This window comes from Cupressus sempervirens, chromosome 8, assembly GCF_028749045.1.
Source record: "Cupressus sempervirens isolate cs-2001-9-10 chromosome 8, ASM2874904v1, whole genome shotgun sequence".
NCBI classification, from domain to species: domain Eukaryota; kingdom Viridiplantae; phylum Streptophyta; class Pinopsida; order Cupressales; family Cupressaceae; genus Cupressus; species Cupressus sempervirens.
This window is the reverse complement of record NC_143125.1, coordinates 575,852,692-575,875,556: the sequence shown is the minus strand read 5'-3', so window position 1 is coordinate 575,875,556 and position 22,865 is coordinate 575,852,692. Positions and strand designations below refer to the sequence as shown.

The 22,865-nt window shown below is 30.0% G+C and overlaps 2 pseudogenes; both read left to right on the top strand.

Moving 5' to 3' along the window:
* Positions 1–2,141: 2,141 nt before the first annotated feature.
* Positions 2,142–3,279, top strand: LOC149543719 (taxane 9-alpha-oxidase pseudogene; annotated as a pseudogene).
* Positions 3,280–7,924: 4,645 nt separating this feature from the next.
* Positions 7,925–9,126, top strand: LOC149543718 (C4-beta,C20-epoxidase pseudogene; annotated as a pseudogene).
* The last annotated feature ends 13,739 nt before the right edge of the window (positions 9,127–22,865 follow it).

Genomic DNA, 22,865 nt, shown 5'->3' with positions numbered 1-22,865 from the left:
TCTTTCCTTCATAAAAATCAATAAAAAAAGATCTATCCCCAGTCATGTGAAATGATGCCCTTGAATCTAAAATCCATTCTTTATTAGAATCTGAAGCAAAGTATCCCCCTTTAACACTAGATTTACTTTTGGGTGTAGCAATTACCTCCTCATTTGATTTCTCTTGCCTTTTTAAAGAGATAGCTACGAAACTATGATTATCCTTCTTTCCATCCTTAAACCTTTCTTTCTTGGGCTTATATTGTTGCCTTTCATTGTCCCTCTTCTTGAAACAAAACTTCTCCATGTGATTCTCACCTCCACAATACCTGCAAATAAAAGGCTTTCTTCCAGCTTGCTTTTTTGCACCATCATTTCTAGAAAAATGATTAGAACCTTCATGATTTCAAAATTTATTATTTTCTTTCCAATTATTTTTTCCATCAGTTCTAAAGAATTTACTTTTGGCTATATATGCATGATTCTTTTTTATATGCCCTTCTTTAATAAGTTGAACTTCTTCATCTAAAACAGATTTGCAAAATTGATCAAAAGTTTGCTGGGGGGTATTGGGATTTAGTTGAAGAACCCTTTTCCTTGATTCCTTAAAAACTTTATATGGCTGGGGAAGCTTACTTTCAACCATTGCAATCAACTAAAAATATTTTTTTGCATATTCAACACCTATTTTTTTTAGCTGAGTATTTAAAAAAGTAACTTCATTGAAGTAATCAGACATTTTTTCAAAATAAGATGGATCTAAATTCATCAATTTTTCTTCTATACTAAATGTGCTAGCCATGTCTACATCTTTATAATCTTTTTCTAAAGTCTCCCAGAACTCTATTGGGTTATCAATATCAACAAATCTTCTACTTAGATTGGGGCTCAAAGCTTTACCAATAATACCTCTAGCTTGCTCCAACTTACATTTCCACAACTCCTTTTCTTTATCAGTTTGTTGAGGTTCCCTAATTTGTTTATTTACTATCCTCCATAAAGCCTTCTCTCTTAGAGCATTCTTGACTGCAATCTTCCAATCTGCAAAATCATTTCCATCAAAGATAGGTAAAACTTCATTTGAAGAACCCATGTTAGCAAAAAGATCAAGTTCAAACAAATCTAGCAATACTCCAGAAACATAACAGCCTTGCAACAAAATATCACTCCAAAAAAAAATCAACCCTGCAAACAAACCATTTTCAGCAAACTATTTGCCTGCAGCAAAACCCTCTAGCAATATTTCTAGCTGAATTTCTAAATAAATCTCTAGCTAAACTTGGCTAAACCTTGCTCTGATACCATGATAAAAATAAGAGATCTAATATACTAGGCAATGAAAATCAGAAATAAACACTTAAGAGAGAAGTAAATTTTATTCATCAAACCGATTGCCTACAACCTATGCAATGGCCTCTATATATAGAGAGCCTATGAGATGAGGGCATTAATAAAAGATGTTTCTAGAGGATAAGGAGATAAAGTTGTATGACCTATTCTAGAGGACAGCATCCATATCTGTTACCAAAGTTAAAGGAAATATGGTTGCACACCTATAGTGCAGTTATAACAGAAATTGACTGCTTCATCGTAGGTGTGATTTTTGTTTTGACTGTTTCTAACATGGACAACAGGTGCAAGATTACAAGTTACAAAATTCCAAAATGCTAATAAAAATATCTTCTGAAAACAATAATGTCACTTTTAACGAGATGTTATATTATTTATTTTATAGCTATAAGCATAAATACACTGTGGCAGACAGGCATCCGGACAAAGCACCCAGATAAATAATCCATGAATGCCACTTAAAAAATTCTACCAACTACTAAACCAGTGCTATCGACATCTATGAAAACTTTTTAATTCATTCTAGACGAAAGACTGGTTATTGATGAAGTGGCAATGTGTCTGTTTGGCCTAAGATCAAATAATAAGAATTAATGTGTCAACTTCGTCAATTACATTCCTATACGTCATCAGATTTTATTATTGTTTTGAGAACCAGTAAATAAATTCGTAATGACAATCTGTTTGCAAGCTTTCCTATCACCTCACAAGTGCATATATACTACGTCCATCTTGACAATGGTCTGTGACATTAAAAAATCTATTAAGAATAGAGGCATTAAAAAATCTACTCAGGTTTTTCATCATTCACCATGCCTTTGTCGCTGTAAAGAGAAGTCGACATTATTCCTGTGATTGACATTTCACAGTTTGAATTGGACAATCTTCAACATCACTATATGGTGGACCACAGTGAGAGAGGCCTGCAAGGAATTGGGATTTTTCTATGTGGTAAACAAAGGAATTCCAACAGATCTTCTGGAGAATGTAGAAAGTGTTATCCACGAACTCTATGAGTTGCCAGCAGAGGTTAAAGAGAGAGCCGTCACATTAAACCCCGTTCAGAGCTACATGCGTTCTTTATCGCAGGAGACCTTCTGCCTTATGAAAATGCCTAATTCGTATTCGCTTCAGCAATTGATCTACAAAATATGGCCAGAAAATAGAAATCGAAAGTTCAGGTAATTTGAGATCCACACTTTTCCCAACTCTTTCACTGTTTTTAAATCAACTAATTTGTAGTTTTATTTTGTATGGCAGTGAGACGATTGGGAGATATACACTTGCCATCACAGATCTTCAACAGAAGATCAGCAAAATCATCATTGCGAGCCTCAGATTAAACATGGACACTTTCTACAACTCCAATTTTGAAGACTGTGAAGCTTACATGCATTTAAGCCACTACTACTCCAATGGAAAGTTCACAGACGATGAAGGAGCTCTGTTTGAGCACACTGATCTTGCTTGCTTTACGATCCTTTACCAGAACAATGATGGCCTTCAGAGTAGGAGCAAGGAAGGGATGTGGTTAAATGTGAAGCCCATACCTTATTCCTTTGTTATCAACGTGGCTGACTCTCTACACGTGTGAATTAATTCCCAACTTCTTCCTTTGTCAGATGTAATTTATTTTACGGTCCCTATTAAAATGAGCTTTAAATTTTGTGAGTAAAACAATAGGCATGGACGAATCGCATATTCCGCAGTGCAGAGCACCGACTTGTTTTTAGAGGGTGCTGTGATCGGCTATCTATTGCCTGGTTTGTTCACTTTCCTTATGATAAAGAAATTCGGCCTCTAGAAGAGTTTGTGGATGACAACAATCCACGATATTACAGGCCTTTTAGCTTCGCCCAATTCAAGCAGTATTTCAATGAGAATTTTTGCCCCAGGGGCATCAATCTTCTAAATTTGATAGACAGTTATGCGGGCATACCCATTGTTTGATTGTTGAAATTCTAAATAAAATAATATGACATGTATTTCCCTCTATGTCATCTCATAAAATGAAATACGGTAGCTTCTGTTTGTTTTCTGGCGACGATCATTGATCCAGTTGTTCTTGATTATAGATTATTGAACAATGTAATCAATACAAAACTTCCTTCAGTTAAGATATCTTTTTGCTATACACAGAAGCAGATTATCCGATGCAATTTTAACATTAATTTAATTAAATACATTACAATATATTAAATGATATTTGAAATTTACTTAGATTTTATTACTGCACTGAAACATTTTTATATTATAATTTTCATTTTCATAAATTGTAGGTGGTTGTGTACCTCTCTGTTTCTATATAATATTTTTATATTTAATTAAAAAGGTATTTTCGTTATATTGATTTTGACCAATTGATTGGACAATGTTTATAAGTTATTTATATTTATAATTAGTAAAATCTTTTAAAATGCTTATAATCAATATTATTTGTTATGTGTGTGTGCTAGAGTTGTATGGTAAATTATTAATCTCAATTCATAAATCATAAAGTGAGAATTTCTAGAAATGATTATAATATTATTGCTTCCATGTAGTTAATTAATAAATTTTCTAATGAATAATATTTAAACAAAGGTTTCAATTTCATACTTGCATGTAACTTAAAGTATAGTAATATTTTCAAGAATGTCAAACAAGCATGCATCAAATGATACAAATGATTGAAATTGGGTCAAGTCAACATGAGCCACATCTCCAACCTATAAAATTTGGTGGTGAAAAGCTCAAGGGAAACAAGAGCTTCCACAAAAAAAATAGCAATCAAATTAGGAAAGATGCAAAACCTAATTATTGATGCTTAAATTTAAGCATAGTATTATGCTCAAAGTCAGGCTTGAATAATAGAGAAGAATTTTTTCTTCACTACAACTAGCCTAATAGCCCAATGAAAGCTATTGTGAGGATCTATGAATGGGACAAGCTTAGTAAAAATGATTTCACATGACACCCTATATATGTAGGATTCTCATACATTGAGAAAATGGTGGGATGTTCAATCAAGTGATAATCCATTGATCTAGACTTCTTAGCTGAATTGTGCCATGAGAAGACCAAGAAAACCAAAAGACAAATAAATTATGAAATCAGATGGAATGTAAATGCAGTAGAAGTGCGATAGGGTTCATAAATATATCTCAGAAAAATATAAGTAGGGGATGTTGTCTAACTCTTGGCCTTTGAAGTAGCTTGACATTATAAAGCCCTTTCATATTGATAATACTTATACTTGTGTACCAATTGGTGCCAGTGTCCTATATGAACTAGGAGAAAATCTTGAGAATTGTCTATAGTATGATACTTTATAGGATAGGTTATCATTACCATAACTATAATAGAGGTACACTACACTAATGGAGTAGGTAGCTCTACCACAATGTTATTATTAGTCTTATCCACAAATGATATTCCTAATGTTTTAAGGACAAATGAAAGAAATAGGTAGCATCCTTATAGGCTTTGAAGATGATTGAACTTTAAATAACAATTTCTCCTCTCCATAAATTGTTAGGTTAAGGATTTCTTTAAGTATGGGAATTAAAAAGGATCACCCTAGACTTTTATTCCATAAGTGCTTTCCTATTTTTCATTCTAGGTACAATTACATGAATAAGAGGTACATCTTGAAGTTGCATGGACTTAAGTGAAAAATGCAGTTTTTCCAAGGTAAAATTCTTTTACTTATCCCTTCAAAAGGAGGGAACAAAAGGTAAAGCACACTACAAAGAAGAGGTGAAGTGAGATGTAGGGGCAAGGACTAGAGGTTTTATAGTTTGAAAAAACTTATGTGATAGTTCATTAGTCATATATGTATTAAATACTTTAAACAATAGACAATGTCAAGAGAGAATGGACCTTATCAAAGCATGTAAGAAATGGTTAGAAACAAGGCTTCACAATATTCAAAAGTATGCTACCAAACATCCTATATTTTATGTAGAACACCCACATTGCAAAAATTCAAAAAGCTATTTACTACTAAGTGCCTTCAATGTAGAAACTATGCATGAGATACACATACTCATGCATAAGAGGCCCATATTGAGGATGCAATGAATGTTTTAGATACCACATTAAGTCCTAAAAGGAACATCAATGTCTTGGATGCTAGAGTCAAAACATATAGTTCATTATGTTTAGATATGGTAGCATTGTACATTCATTGCACAATTTCCAAAATAGCCCAGGCATGGAGAAGACCTCATCCATGATCACACCAAATTTGTAGGAAGGATCAACCACAACCCCTGCAATTGTATTTTTTTATTCATAGTGATGTAAATAGTAAAAGGGCTTTCAGAGTAGGTCCATGTAGAAGTTTGAATGCTAAATTAACATTTCTAGCACTTTTATTTTCAGGTGACATGGATGTGATATTGACAATTTTCACAAATGGGCTATCACTTAATATAGAGGAAGATTATTTTGAAATAAAACTCATCTTTTTATTCATGATGTAAAATTTATGATGTTTTATGATCATGTAGAATAAATTATAACAATGTAGAAATATGTCATTTCTAAATTAGAATTTTGTAACATATTTATTACATATTACCACTACTAAAGCTCCAAACCAATATAACTATGTGGATGATGTAATTCTTAATGTATAATTAAAGCATAAGCAATAAACTAGAAAAAATGTAGAACATAATCATATAATGATAGATCTAGTACAACATAGGAAATCTAACAACTTCTAATAGAAATGTTGAATTGTGCTAACCATATAATTGTTAACCTGATTGTAAGATCTTGTGATATCATAATTATGTACATCTCTCATATTCCATACAATAATGCTCTTCATTAAATACATAAGATGAACAAAAAATGAAACATGATACAATTATTTTAACCATATTTTCTAAGATAACAAGATAAAATGGATGACAATTTAGTGACCAAAAAGTGCATAACTAGGTAAAGGAAAAGGACTCATTGCAGATAATATGGATTTCAACAAATGAATATCATAAGAACACTTTAATCATAGTCTATAGATCATATCATGCCTTTTATATGATGACTACTGGAACAATAGAGATATAAGGAGAGTTTGATGTTATCATAAGATTCGGTGTTTTTGTAACTTCTTGTGGTCTCATTAATATGGATTTCAACAAATGAATATCATGAGAACAATTTAATCATAGTCTATAGATCACATCATGCCTCTTATATGATGACTACTGCAACACTAGAGATATAAGGAGAGTTTGATGTTATTTTAAGATTCTATATTTTTGTAACTTCTTGCGGTCCCATTACTATGGACTTAGCTTGGACTTAGCTCATTAGTCCTATAAGTATCCTCCAAATGATGCCATACACAAGACTAGGAAGAATTAAAATTAATAAAATTTGAGATTGTTTTACCATATATCTATCACAATAATATAAAGATTATTGATGTGTATATGATTCAAAAATACCTAAATAGATTAAAACAATGGTAATTTAATATCAAGGAATATGAATACTAGCTACCTAATTGTAGAGTATAATTTCTAGACTAAGAACATGAACATTATGTATGAGCCTTTTGATATAAATTGTTCAATGGCCCCAAGGTCTTAAAACATTTTCATTCTACCATAAAGAATGAAGGAAATCAATTCATTTAGTTGGCTTTATCCATCACTCTCAAGAGGGCATTCAAACATAATAAGAAATTGAGTTGTAATGTTTTAAAGACATATTATGATTTATGTTTAAGTGTACTTCTACAATCTTAATATCTCTAGTACTCATAACCATGATGACTAACTATACACAAAACAATATGGTCCATTTGGTTGTGGGAACAGAAATATGGGAATTGGAATTGTTATTCTGGAATAAAAAATGGGGATATATATTCTTATTCTTGTTTGGTTCAGTCAGAATTTTATGGGGAATTCCCAGACCCAAAAATTAATATTCTAATTCTGCCTAATTCTAATTCCACCTATTTAGGTAGAATTGCAAATGCTCATTTTTTGGGCTAAAATTAGAATATGTATTCCTATTTGTAATTCTGATTTGGTGCACCCAAATAGAGAATTCAAAATTTTAAGAATTTACATATGCCTATTCCACTCATATTCCCGCTGACAAATGAGCCTACATGATAAATGAAGATCACACAATTATCAAAGAGGTGAATAAAATATAATAAAGTAAGCCAAAAGTTTATATATAAATGAAATTTATTGTATCAAACTTCTCTAATCAATAATCAACTACGGACCAAGCAAAGACTACGGTCAACCAAAAACATAAAAATTTATAGATCCCAATGCATCGTTGCTTTTCAGAATTATATGCAACAATAGAGCCAAATGAAAGCACCGAGAGACCCTGCTATGCAGATGAAGATATCAATGAGGTTTTAACTCGTATGAGTACAACTTGACAATGTTTAAGATGCTTCTATATAGTTTTTAAACTTTCAAGACAGACTGCTCTTGGATGTAATCGTCGTCTCTATGTAGAATTTGTTTCTTTCGGATGACTGCAGGATTCCAATTTCACAGGGGGTTATTGGTTTTGACGAAACGTTCAAGAGAGGCCAAAATACTTAACCTCTTGAAAATGCTATTTAATGGAAGGAAGTCCAATACAAGCGGCAAAAGAATATCCATTCTTCTCCGGTGTTATAGCAGCAATATACAAAATGCCTCTACCAGTAGAAACCACTCCCTCTGAAGCTAATCTCCCTGTAGTCGACATTTCCAAATTTCCTCAAGACTTTGATGCTGATGAACTAAACAACCTTGAATACCATCCCGAGCTCTCAAAAGTCAGAGAGGCTTGCAAAGAGTGGGGATTTTTCCAGGTTGTCAACCATGGAATTCCATCAGATCTTGTCGAAATGGCAGAGAATGTCAGCCGAAATTTGTTATCTATGCCAGCCGAGGCAAAAGAAAAGGCCGTCTCCGGTAAGGCACTCGATACTTACTTCAAAAGACGAAACTTCGAGACGTTTGCTATTCAAGACTCGACGTTCTCTGCTTCGTTTGAACAAATGTGTTCAAAAATTTACCCACAAGGGAACCCTAACTTGTGGTATGTTATTCCTCTTTTATTTCCCTTCCTCTAAACTTAGTTGCTTCCTCTCTCCTAATTAATCCAATTCTTCTTTTACCGTTTCGCAGCGAGACAATGTCAACGTACGCTGCTTATGTCTCAGATCTTGCACAAAGAGTCACGAAAATAGTTCTTGCTAGCCTGGGATTCGATTCCGAGGCTTTCCATCGCTATCAATTTGAAAAATACACAAGAGCATTGCGTATAAACGGGTATACGCCAGCAAATATGTCGAGTGAGGAGCAGAAAGTCCTCTCCCATACAGATCTGAACTTGCTCAGAATTCTTTACCAGGATGATGTTGGAGGGCTTCAGATTCAATCTGAGGAGGGCGAGTGGTTCAACGTCAAACCTCTCCCTCGTGCATTTGTCATCAATTTGGGGGACACCTTTAAGGTACTAAATTTTCTCTTCCGCCATAATCAGTGTTAATTTTTTAAGGTAGTGTCTGATTAAATTGTGGCAGGCGTGGTGTAACGGTAGATATCGAAGTGCGGATCATCGCGTTGTTTCTCAAAGTTGTAGATACCGTATGTCAATTGCTTTTTCACTTCTTTTCCAAATGACATGGAAATCTGGGCGCCTGAGGAGCTTGTGGACGAGGAGAATCCAAGGCGTTACAAGCCTTTCATATACTCACATTACAGGGACGAAGCTCTGCGTGATTTAGATGACATATCAAAAGCTACCGCCCTGGAAAGGTTTGCGGCTATATAAAAAGTTGTCCATCAATACAGTGTCGCTGAAAAATAATCCATATGGCTTAGATTGTTTCTGAATAAAAGTGGATAAATAGCTGAATTAAAGTTTTTTCTTTGTAAGACGTATTCGAAGACAATTTAGTCCTGCCGAATGTTGTTAAGGTTGATAATTTATGAGTTAAATGTTTATTTCTAGCCCGAGAGATAGACGGGAAAATGAAATTTGCATAATAGTCTGTAGGGTTGATATTTTGGTGATGCAAGACCGGATCAGTGATGACGTAGAATTGATTGTTATTATATATATGAGACAGTGATATAAATAAAGTTATGATTGTAATTTTGTTCTAAAAAGATTGTTGTATGGTATTATAATTTTAGGTGAGGAGAGCTAAATATTATATCAACAATAATTCTTAACTAGAATATAAATTATTAAAATATGTCTTGGTATTTTAGATGATTAGAGATTCAATGTGTGCTTAAACAATTATAATTGTATATTTGGAGGAAAGAAACTTGATTCAAAATAATATGACAAGTAAAAACCAATACAAGTGTTGAACAATAGGCCTGCCTAAATTATGTGAATACTAATATTGTATCCTTTCTCAGTGTAAATTTTCCTCTATGTGCTTGATCCATTCTTTGTACTAAACATAAGAATGCAAGTACAAACCTCTAATAACATTTTCCCAATTCAAATAAATGAAAGAATTCAATAATTATATTTCTAGGAGTTGATTAATACATGACGAGTTATGATTTGAAGGTTTAGCTAAAATAAAACCTTCCTCGAGCTATGATCTTGTTTAAGTAATGTGTCATGTTCATAAAAAAGGATGAGATATTATTGTTACCATATAACATGTTTTGACACAAATAGTATATTCCATGTCAAACTTGTCAAGGTTGGTCAATTTTGTGAATAAAGTTATTAGCATTGAGAATGATGACAATTATACCATCGATATGGACTCATATCATGGATAAATAGGGGCATCATCTATAAATCTAAAGTACTAAGAGAACTTGGTCGGGCCAATATTTATAATTTGATATACCAATCAAATATGATAACTATACATTAACAATGATAACCATATTATGTGATGTTGCATTTAGGAATAGTATTGACATCCACATGGATGATAGATCAAAAAGGAATCATGAAATAAAATTATATGTTGAGATACCTTATTGGACTTTAAATTTTAAACCAACTCATAAATATATTTATTTTTTAGCTAATAGATTGTAGTTAAAGGTATCATAGTGTTTAATGAGGTATAAAGATTAATAACAAAATTTAAATTTGTTTGTTTAAACCTTATATTTATAGAAAATTCGTTTAAGGTAGTTTTGTAGTGCCATGGTATTTCGTTTGGTGTTAATAAAAGATCATTATGAAGGATATTATATGGTAATGTATGAATGGAAAATATCATATATAGACATAGTTTAGTAACTACAATTAATACATTGATATACATAGGATGAAATAATAATGGACATATCAGGAGAAAAAATAGAATAAACCAAAATGGAATTCTATTTAAATTTATAATATTAGACAAGTGAAGAGATCAAATTAATGTGGGGATCAAGAGGATTTCACTATATTAAAGAGTACTATATAGAATTATATTATGAAAATTCAAGTGAGGAATAAAGGAAATGATTATTGGTAATAATCAAATAATAGTGGAAGGAGACTCTAAGCTCAAAATTCATATTCTACAACTAGGCTAAATGCCCATGGAGATTGGTTCACCTCATATAAGTTTGTAGTAGATGCCTCTTATCCTTCAATGAAGTCAAATTTTGACACACTTTGAGAGAAGGGAATTGTGTTATTGATTGTATGACTAACTAGGATTTGACACTTGAGGATTGGAAACATGTTTCAACAAGGGCTCTAAAGGAGTAGAAGTCCTTGCCTTTTGCTTTTGCAGAAACCTAGTGTGGTGAATTTTGTTCATTGTTTTGATCATATTTCGATAAGTAGTAAGTCATTTGCAACTATGTATTATTATGCTATAATTTGTTCTTCTTCCATTAGATTTGTGGCCTTAAAAATTATAAAACCATGTTCAAAATTTTTAACATGTCTAAGGACATAGTAAAAGATCTATTATTAGCGCTATGTCTTTCTTGGTTGATTCAAGTTCCTAGACATTCCTATTAACAGATTGCTTAACAATTTTGGTGAAGTTAAAGAATGATAAATAGGTAGCCAGACATGCATTTCAGCCAAGCCTAAAACAATAGCATCATCTACTTGATGAAGAAAATTGACCATGAAAAGACTCCAAAGAAATTGGATAGATTTAAGGGCCATTGCAATATTTTTCAACCAGTTGAATCTGAAGAAGTAGATTCCATCTAAAACTAACACAAAATTAGCATGCATGCAGTGTAGCGACATTCCATAAACTAATCAAATATTTTAAACCCCCACACAGAAAAAAAAAAAAACCTTAAAAAAAGTGTTTATCTTTTGACATAATCAATTTAGCAAACATAGACTAATCATGCCCTTAAATGAAACTTTTAGAGAAATTAATGTTTTTATTTAAAATCTTTCCTACCAACTGTGACTAAAAATAATGTGTATTTATGTACTATTTATCCTTCTATCTCAAGATTACATGTGTCACTTATTATCTTTTACCTTTCCTACCTAATTTATAAATAAGTTTTAACCTCGGGAAAATTGGAAATGACCAATTAGAAAACAACAATTTTTGAAATGAAATTATTTTATAAATAGTTGCAGTTGAAACCTTATGCTGAATAATTATTCAAGTACTAAAAATTAATTGCCATGGGCATCCGGGAACATTAGTTCCCTACATTTATAATGCAGGGACTAATTATCAGCTATACTGAAGGCTTTAATGAAATTATAAAAACTGATAGGAAAATCTATGAAGGGTTATGGTAAGAGAAGATCATTCGTATCTTCTAGAGATCCCATGTGACATATTAGGCTTCATACAGGTATTATTGAATAGTTTATATTATTAATGAAATAGTTTTTTAAGTAAAAGTGTTTTAAATTCCTTTATTGATCTGGTCAATAATTTTCCAACTGACAAAGACTATCTTTCCCTCAATTGAGTTATTGGTAGGGTTTCTAAATTTAGAAAAATCACCCCTTATTTAGATATCATGGTATTTTAAGTAGTTTAGACTATGAAACCCAAATTTATGGCATTTATTCTAGGTAATTGTAACAAATTCAAGGAAATTTTGTAGAAATGGTGGAAGTACTATATAATCATCTTTAAGTTCGAGCATCATCTTTTTATTTATTTCGATAGTATCAACAAGGACATGAAAGTTGTGAGTGAGGATGTAGAGTATACCATGAGAATTAAGGAAATTTTTTTTAGCAGGGATGCTATTCTTATAATTATTGCCATAATTATTAGTTCCTACCTTTGGCAGGAAACTAATGGAATCATTAGATTCCATATTAGTTACATAAATCTAAAAATTTGAAGAAATATTTTTTTGAAACTGAAAAATACAATTTTTTAAAAATTGTATTGGCCCATGATTAAAAAGGAAATGAAAAAATTCAATTTTCTCAAACAAAAATACATATATTTTCTAACAACTTTATTAATGAATGCATTAATTACAACTTTATCTTTTCCCCATTTGTGACAAGTGGATTAACTTTTTAAAAAACAATCATTTTTATCTTCCACCTCAGAAATAAATGTCTAATCAATATTAATTATCCCTATCCATTTTTCTTACCATGTTCAAATATAGAATTAGATGTTTTATATTTCTTGTTTTAAATATATTTATTATTAGTTTTACATTGATATTTATTTTTGTAATTTCTAAAATGTTATTGGACCATTCTATTTTTGGCAATGAAAAAATTCAATTTTCTCCAACAAAAATACAAATATTTTCTAAGAACTCTATCATGTATTAATGAATGCATTAATTACAACTTTATCTTTTCCACATTTGTGGCAAGTGGATTAACATACTTCACAAATGAATGTCTAATCAATATTAATTATCGCTATCTATTTTTCTTACCAAGTTCAAATAAAGATATTTTAATCAAATACAGAGTTAAATGTTCTACATTTTTTATTTTAAATACATTTATTATTTAAGATAGTTTATGAAGAAGAATTCATATGAATTTATAGAGTTAAACATTTTTAAAGTTGTATAATTTAGATATTTTAATCAAATATAGAGTTAAATGTTTTATATCTCTCATTTTAAATATATTTATTATTAGTTTTACATTGATGTTTATTTTTGTAATTTGTAAAATGTTATTTCTTTAAGTTTACACTATATTTTACTATTTATCTTACCAAGTTCAAAAATAGAGTTAAATGTTTGTTATTTCTAATTTTATATATATTTCTTATTATTTTTACATTGATGTTTATTTTTGACAATTGTAAAATTTTATTTTTTAAAAGATTACACTATGTTTTACTAGCTACTATTTTACAATTTTGTTCAATTTTTCTATACCATTAATACTACCCCTCAAACTTACTACATATTTTCATACTTTGAGTTAAGAAATCAACAATTTTTTAAAAAAAATTAAATTTAAGTAGCAAAAAAAGTTTATTATCAACAAGTTTTTGCTAAAAATTGTAACTAATTTAATTTCCCCTTCATGCAATACTACTTCAGTCAATCATAAAAACATGAAGGCAAGAACTTTGGCACATGCACCCTTTGTTTATATTGGATAGTGGAAAAATGTGAGTTTTCAATGTTAATTCACAACTTTTCATAAATAAATTTTATACTTATTAATTCTAATCGTACAAGCTAATGTAATTTTTCACGTTTAATTATTAACTGTTGAGCCTTTATTTGACTTGGCATTCCATAAAAAAAAATATTGATGTTTTATCTTTTCAAAATAATTAACTATGAAAGTGTCCCTATCCTATACATTGTCAATGGTTTTTTAAATTATCACTACATAATCATTGAGGTCATTGTCTTTCATTTTTGACAAAGTCAACCTTCAAACCCATTATTGTGCTAGAGACATAAGATATTGGGATGTGATTGTGTCTTCAAACTTGCATCTGTAGGTTTGGATTTCATTTCCATTGAATTCTTCTAAATTCTATTATGTTTTATCTAGCTTTTTTGATATCCATTTTTAAACAAACGTTGCTACCATAGGAGGATTTTCACATGCAGGTGTGATGAACATCAATATTGGTTTGATCACTTGGATTATTCCCCTAGTTGTGCTTAGTATGAACAATGATTATATCCATCTTTGATTTATCTGTGGTGGATTTCATTGTGATATATGTATTATAATCATTGAAAACTCTCTTTTTTTTTTGTTACAACTTAATCGTGTCATTAAAATCCATCAACATCTATGCATATACTTTCAATGTTGCTTATAGCTTTATAAGATAAGATCATCAGGCTTGTGTAGTTTGGACTTTCTAAATTAGATTTATTGCTCCATATTTTAATCACACTTCTATAACAATCTTCTAATATGATATACCTTACATTTTTTGTTTCTTTTTTTAATATTGTACAAGTTTGTTGTTGATTACATCCATATTTCCAACTACATCTTTGACATTTTATTTTGTAGGGTCTTCTTATAGTTGGTAAAACATGTCTTGAAAGATATCCATTTATTAGTTCTTTCCTTTGGCAAGAAAGTATTGGAATCATTCAATTCAATTAACCAATCAACTCATAGGATTTAAACGATTAAAACAAACTTTAAATGTTTATATATTTTTCTAATTTTTCATTATTTTCTAAATCATGTTTTTTATTCATTCTATTGGACTATACTATTTTTGGTAGGGAGAAAATTCCAACAAAAATACAAATATTTTCTAACAACTCTATCATGCATTAATTACAAATTTATCTTTTGCACATTTGTGACAAGTGGATTAACTTTTCAATTTTTACATTAATGTTTATTTTTCTCATTTGTAAGAAAATACAAATATTTTCTAACAAGTCTACCATGCGTTAATCAATGCATTAATTAAAACTTTACCTTTTCCATATTTGTGACAAATGCATTAACTTTTCAAAAAAAAAATCATTTTTATCTAACACCTTACAATTGAATGTCAAATCAATATTAATTATCACTATCTATTTTTCTAAATATAGAGTTAAATGTTTTATATTTCTTATTTTAAATATATTGATTAGTTTTACATTGATGTTTATTTTTTTCATTTGTAAAATGTTATTTATTTGAGTTTACACTATATTTTACTAGCTACTATTTGACAATCTCATTCTTTTTTTTTTTTAATACCATTTTACAAATTCTAAAACTTATGCTAACCCTCAAACTATTTAGATATCTTGGTATTTTGAATTAAGTAATCAACAAATTTTTTATTAAAATCAAATATTTCAACTTATAACTAAATTGGTAGAAATGACTTGTTCATTCATTAAATATAATTTCTATTATTATTTATATGTTTCTTAAAATAATATAATTTTTAATAATTTTTAAATTCCCTTCAACTCTCTCTGTCATTCTACCTTTAATTGTCCATATAATAACATATCATTCTCTTTTTTAGCTCTCTCTTCATATCCTTCCTTTCTACCTATAAATCTCTATTTTCCTTCTTTTCCAATTATTGGCATGAACTTTGACGCATTATGTCTCTTGTTTTACAACACGTCAAATTTTTTCAAGTCAATCTCTTGATCTTTATTAGCCTTAAAAGAAAAATAAGAGGTTTTTTGGTGAAGGGATTAACGTTATCATACAAAGTGTGACTAAGGTGAGAAGTATTGTTAGGAGTAATAGGGACTTAGTGGAAAATATCATATCTTTACCAAAGCTTACATAATGGGTGTCCCTTTGAAGTGTGTTCGAACAAGAATTTGTAGAGAATTGTTTCAAAATGAAGAAATATGGTAGCACTTTGAAATATTTGGGATGAATAAATATTTCAAGGAAATTCATGGCCACAATAGTCTATTATCTTAAAAATTTGCAAATTCTTGGCATAAGGGCCAAGTTGCTATAGGAATCACCAAGCTTTTTGTAACTTAGGAACTTATTCAGGAAGCCACTAGTCCAATTTGTGAAGGAGTGAAGGTGGAAAGAAAATTTTTTATAGATGGAAAAAAATTTAAGCATAAATTTTTAGAATACATAATGGGCATGAATATCTTTCTCTCCCTTATCCTTTTTTTGTGTGCATGTGGGTAATGAAGTAATTTATTTTGGAAAGAAGATTTACTATTATCATGATTATCACTTTCCCATGTTAAATATGTTTAGACATGAAAAAAAATAAACATTCTTTTTGTTGTTCTCTTCCCCAGTTAATTGTATAGCTAATGGGGATTACCCACTCTGTCGCTATAGATTAATGTTTGTCCTCTACCAACATGTCTATTTCTAAAAACTTGGTTTACTAACCATGAAAATTCTCTACCTAAACCTAGATCCTCTATCTAAATTGAAGAGCTTGGTTTTGATCATCTGTCTAAAAATACCCCTTCCTCCTTTTTAGAAAAAATAAAAACTAGGAAAGAACTATGTATAATAGACATTAAAACCTAGTCCCTTGAAGAATCGTTCTTAGCCAAAACCCCTGCTAAGAGAAAAAATACCTCTACTAAGTCTAGTCTAACAAGTACTCTGAAGGAAGGTAGGATCATAAAAGAGATCATTTATGTTGATAAGCAAGACCTAGAGCGAAACTTTGAAAGTGAGGATGGTGGTTTGAAACCTTTGGCTTTAGATTATAGAATTTATTCTAGCTCTAGGGAGAAAATGTCTACTAGACATAGAAATAATGAAGGGAAAATTTCCAAGGAAGAAAGAAAGGATGATACCCAAGAAAACCAATATGAGGAAACTTCTTATGAGATAGAAACTAAGGAAACGATTGAAAAAGTTGAAAACAATTCTACCAAGTATGAAGCATACAAAGATAAGGAAGTAGTAGAAGAAGAGAAGTGGAGTAGGAGATGTGGCAATCCCAATTAATATTGAGTTGAGTTTTCAAGAGGAAATCCAAATCATAAAAATATAATTCAAGCGAGAATATATAAATTTTGAGTATTGCTTTATTAAAGTGTTGAGCTTGGAGGATGAAATGGAGAAGAATTTATCAATCCAAATCAAGGGTCTTCATGATAAGGTTGACATCCTTAATATTTCTTTTGCTAAAGCCATTACTAGTATTGAGCTTGGGGTTGCGATTTCCACTATATACAGTGTAGTGCCTGCCCCTAGTTCACATTTTGCTAACATTGTCAAACTCTTTTGGGGCTAGTTTTATGTTGATGTTTAGCAGCATTGTTTTGAGACTATCAGATATTGTGCTATGGATTCAATGGATATGTGATGAGATTACTTAGACTTTATATTTCATGGTTGCATGATGATTCTTCAGTGATTTCAGTTATTGAAGATGATTAGTTAGATGGTTTATTATCACATGTGTTTTCTTATGGATACTTACCCCATACTTGCATGTGTATGGTGTGCATGTTTGCTCTTATGTATGGCATGTTTGATGTGGTTAAGGAAGGGAGTCATAGTCACCTAGTAGTCGGGATCTACACAATGCACCACTTCCTATCATTACCTGTTTAGTTTAGTATATATTGTGCTTGTACATGCATGGTTTTTATGTAGGTTGTAAGTATCGGGTATCGACTTCCCTGAATTGCCAAGTTGAGCGTACCCTATCACATTATCTCAATGGTAAGAGAGGGGAGATAAATTCTCAAGTCCAAATCCCAACCCTTTAAGCCATTTGTCCTAATTGAAAATTAGGACAAGTATCTGAGTTGAGTACCCTCTGAATACATTGGATGACATAATTCATGATATTAACCCTTTTGGTTTGATTTTGTATGTATTTTGGCTATGATGGATTTTCATATTTTACCTTGTGAGTCTTTGGAGTATTTTCTATTAATTAAGCCTAGTTAAAATATTTTAATTAATGGTTTAATTTAATGAAAAATTAATATGATATTTTAATATTTATTTTATTTAATTAATTAAATAAAATAATTAAATTTGAAGATAAAAGTTATAATTTTAAAGTTGGAATGTGGTAATATTTATTTAAGTTAATAAATATTTTATTAATTAAGTTTTGAAAATAAATTTAAAAGTGGAAAAGATATTAAAATTATTAAAAGATTATAGATTTTATGTGATTAAAATATAAATATATTAAGATAAAAACAAGTGAAATTATTAAAGTTAGTGCATGAGATTTAATAAATAAATAAATAAAATTGAAAAGAGTAAAGTAAATATTATATTAATTAATGTGCATTATTTTAATGTTTTCTCTCATAGGAGTTTGCAAATTCTCGAGAGTTGTCATGTAGACAACACAGGAGTTTGCACTCTAAGAATGCACAAGTTGTCTACACTTAGGAGTTAGCATATTATTTGAGCACATGGTGTCTACAACCTTATGACTCATCTAGAAGGTTGGAGAAGACTCATGCTTAGTTCTCATGCTTATCTTCTAGTTTTTTCTAGACACATTCTAGATGCATCTTAGAGGCCTTTAAATAGAGGCTCTCCTAGTGTGTTTGGACAAGCTTCAAAGCTTACATGCATTTGAGAAGCTCATATGCTTCTACATGCTCATATGTTTCTACATGCCCCTATGCTTCTTCAAGCACTTCTAGTCACGTGGAAATTTCAATTGGCTTGGATCTTAAAGGAATTGTGAATGTTGGAGATGGAAGGGATTTATATGGACTTTTGAGGCATGGCAAATTAGCATCAGTGTCTAAGTGCACTCATGATTTTCACATATTCTATTTGCACTCTTTCTCTTCCTATCTTCATCGTGTCTGTTATGTGTGTTTGAATTTACTCCATGAACAAATCTTCAATTTTGGAATTAGAATCTAGATATGTGTGTTAATTTTTATTTGGTTGTGAGGAAAACAATAGAAAACCCTAGCTTCAATTTAAGAAGAAATTAGATTTAAAATGGGTTTGGGTTCGAATTAGAATTGAATTGAGAAAATAGATTGAAAATAGTTTCAAAACTCATAGTCAAACCTATTAGAAGGATTAATAGGTAAAATCAAGAGATCAATCAATACAGGAAGAATTCATAATTTATAAAATTGAAAAGCCCTATATTGTAAAAAGAAAATTATGCTATATTTGCAAGCGTTATTGTAAATAATTTTCTTGTTTAAAATATCTATATATGTTTATTAATCTGCATACATATGCACACTTATATATACATACATATACATACATATATATATACATATATATATACATATATATATACATATATATATACATATACATATATATGTGTATATATATATATATATACATATACATATATACACATATATATATATATACATATATATGTATATGTATATATATATGTATATATATATATATGTGTATATATATATATGTATATATATATATATATATATATATATATATATATATATATATATATATATATAATGCTGTAATATTTCAAACTTTACAAACATATATATATACATACACACACACACACATATATATATATATACATATATATATATATATATGTATATATATATGTATATATATAAATATATATATATGTATATATATATACATATACATACATATATATATATATATATCTTTGTTAACACCGCAGCAAAAACAATATATATTAAATTCAAATCGCACACGATTAAACATTTTTGAAAAAACGTTATTTAAAAAAAAATGAATCCGCATAATGGCCGAACGTTTATTAAAAATGTTATTATAAAAAATTTTCACTTGAATTGTGGGATGGCATGAAACGTACCGCGAATGCCAGAGACCTATCGTCGTAGCCTGGACTGCGACGATAGGGGTACTCTATACCCGCTGTCGGCGCAATGCCTGTGGCAGCAGGTACTGCATACCACATATATATGTATATTGTGGTTTGTTTTGTTTTAAGTTGTTTTGTTATATGTTATAACAAATGTTTTATGATTTAATATTAATAAATTTTTAATATTAAATATTATTAATAATTATTAATATTACTTATTAATAATTATTAATTATTAATATTACTTATTAATAATTAATAATTATTAAATGTTATATAATTGTTATGAAGTTTATAAATTATCATGATTGCTGATAAAGTTATATACATTGATATTTTTAGAATATTTTAATAATATTTATCAAGTTTTATTGATAGTATAAATGCATAGTAAATTATTAACTAATTTAATTAAGATTAGTTAATAATTGGAGGAAATTAATCTATTTATAATCAGAGTGAGTCTTAGTAAAATTGGAATTTAATCCATGAAAGGATCATTAGTTATAGTGATGACTTAGAATTGTAGACTATAAATTATATGTTCTATTAATTAACTTAATTAAATGTTATTTAATTAAGATTAATTAATGGGAAAGTTGATGAGATTAATGTGAAATTGATTTAATAGAGATAAGATGAATTTGTAGAAATTCTAGAGCGTTATTTTAAATGATAATGGAGTTGATATAGTTATTCAATTTAATTAATTGAACAAATTTAAGCAATGGGTTTAATTGAAATGATTATCGATAATACGAATTTGTTAAGCAAACATTAGTATTCATCAAAGAATGAAGAATGCAATCTTTATAAAGATTTATTAATAAGATTCCCAATATAGCTTGTTATTCAATATTAACAAGTTATTATTATTAAACTATGAATATGAATATTTGTGTATTGGATTATGGTTGACTTTTAACGTATAAATTATAGTTAGTTATTAATCAACTGATATTTATTGGGTTGTTGGTATGGTAATGTAATTATTAATTAAATTAATTAATTAGAGTTAATTAGACTTAATTAATAACTAAGTTATGTAATAAAGTTTAATTGATATGCTAATATCGATTCTTCTAGCAAAGATGTGAATTATCTACATCGAAGTTGATAAGTCTTATTCTAATGACTTGAATAATGACCTTAGATATTTTAATGGTGAGACTTAGTAATATTTAATTGAGAACTATTAGAATGTTAAAAAGGTCATGGATTGTGTACCTATGTTAATTGATTGATTTAATTGATCATTTTAATAAAGTTATAATCTTCTTATTCGAAGATTGATAATTAGCTCTCTTATAATATAATGAATAATGATCCCTGATTTATGTTGAAAGTTGAAGTAACATTAAAGAAGAGTTAATCAATTAGAATATGGATCTTAGTTAAATAAAGAAAACAATTTAATTAAAGGTCAATGATGATTAGTTTAATGAGTAGATATTTATCCTTAAGTTATTCTTAGAATATTATTTTAAATAATGGAAAGGATAATGCTATCGGGGAAACAAATGGGTTGAATTGTAGGAAACCTCTACACTTAACTCATCCATGTGATTTTAGTAAACCAAAACATGTGTTTGCATTATGTATTCTATATGCTTCTTGTTTTGGGTTTTTGGGTTGACTAGTGTTGACTAGTCTTAGGTTGTTACCAGAGGCTCGGGGGTTATGAGATGTGATGACATGTTGATCTTATTTGGTCTCGATCTTTCTAAACCCAACCAGGGTTATGTGATGGTGTGCTCTATGAGATGTTTGTATTTACTGATTGTTATTGCTCATGAGTGGAGCTAAGATGTATTTGTATGAGACACTTGACTTAACCATTTTTGAGTCATCGATCAATTATCCTTGGATTACTTTCTAGTCGTCATGATGGGTCTGAAATGTTGATTTATTTATTGATGATGTCATGATGTGACGTGTTTTGACTCAACCATTTTGGAGTCTTCGATCAGTATGTTCTTGAGATATATTTTGGTTATTGAGAACCAATGGATACTTTTGATTATCGATGATACCTTGAGTTGCCAATAGAGAACTATTATGGTCATGATTATTTATGGATGCTTTTGAATTGCTCATGGAGATTTGATATTTTTTATCATGGAGATTTGATGCTTTTATTATGGATATTTGATGATTCTTTTTGTGGATTATCTTTTGGTATTTCTTTCTAGTCACTTGTATAGGATTGGGGTGATTTATGATTCCATGAGCTTAGGGTAGGTTATCTGCTTGTAGTATTGGGAAGTGGCTTGCAATGGGGGCCGGGGCCCTAAGTGGCTGCCAGGGTAAATCATTGTAATTTTGGTTAATAAGTGGTAACATTTACACTAAATGGGGATTAAATGAACCTAAAAAGATAATTTTTTTGGTTCTCACCCATTCCTCATGTGCTTGTATAGACTAGGATGGGAGTAGAGAGAACGCTTGGTTGCGACCTTGCATTCCATATTATGCCTTGTCAGTATGAGAGGATACTAGTGGCCGCATGAGGATCAGTAGGGACCCGTGGAGTTTAGCTAACTACCAGGGTAACTTCTACACGATATATGCGATGTCACTTTCCCGCTTGCATAGTAGGTTCCTACATGTCATTGTGTGCCTTTAGGATTAGATTTCAGTCTATGATTGGAATCTTTGAGTTAGTATACTTTTAGGATTCCTAGACTTAGAGAGTATCTTTGCTATGTGATTTTTGATAGCCTGTTTGGGACTTGAGATTATCTCCTCAGTGCAGTGGAAGTCAACCATTTAGGTTCCATGCGGTCGGGTGGTAGTGCTTTTTCACTCTTACCATTTGAGATTTGTCTGAGACATCGTGGCTGATGCATTCTTTGTTGGCATCTATCTTCATGGATTA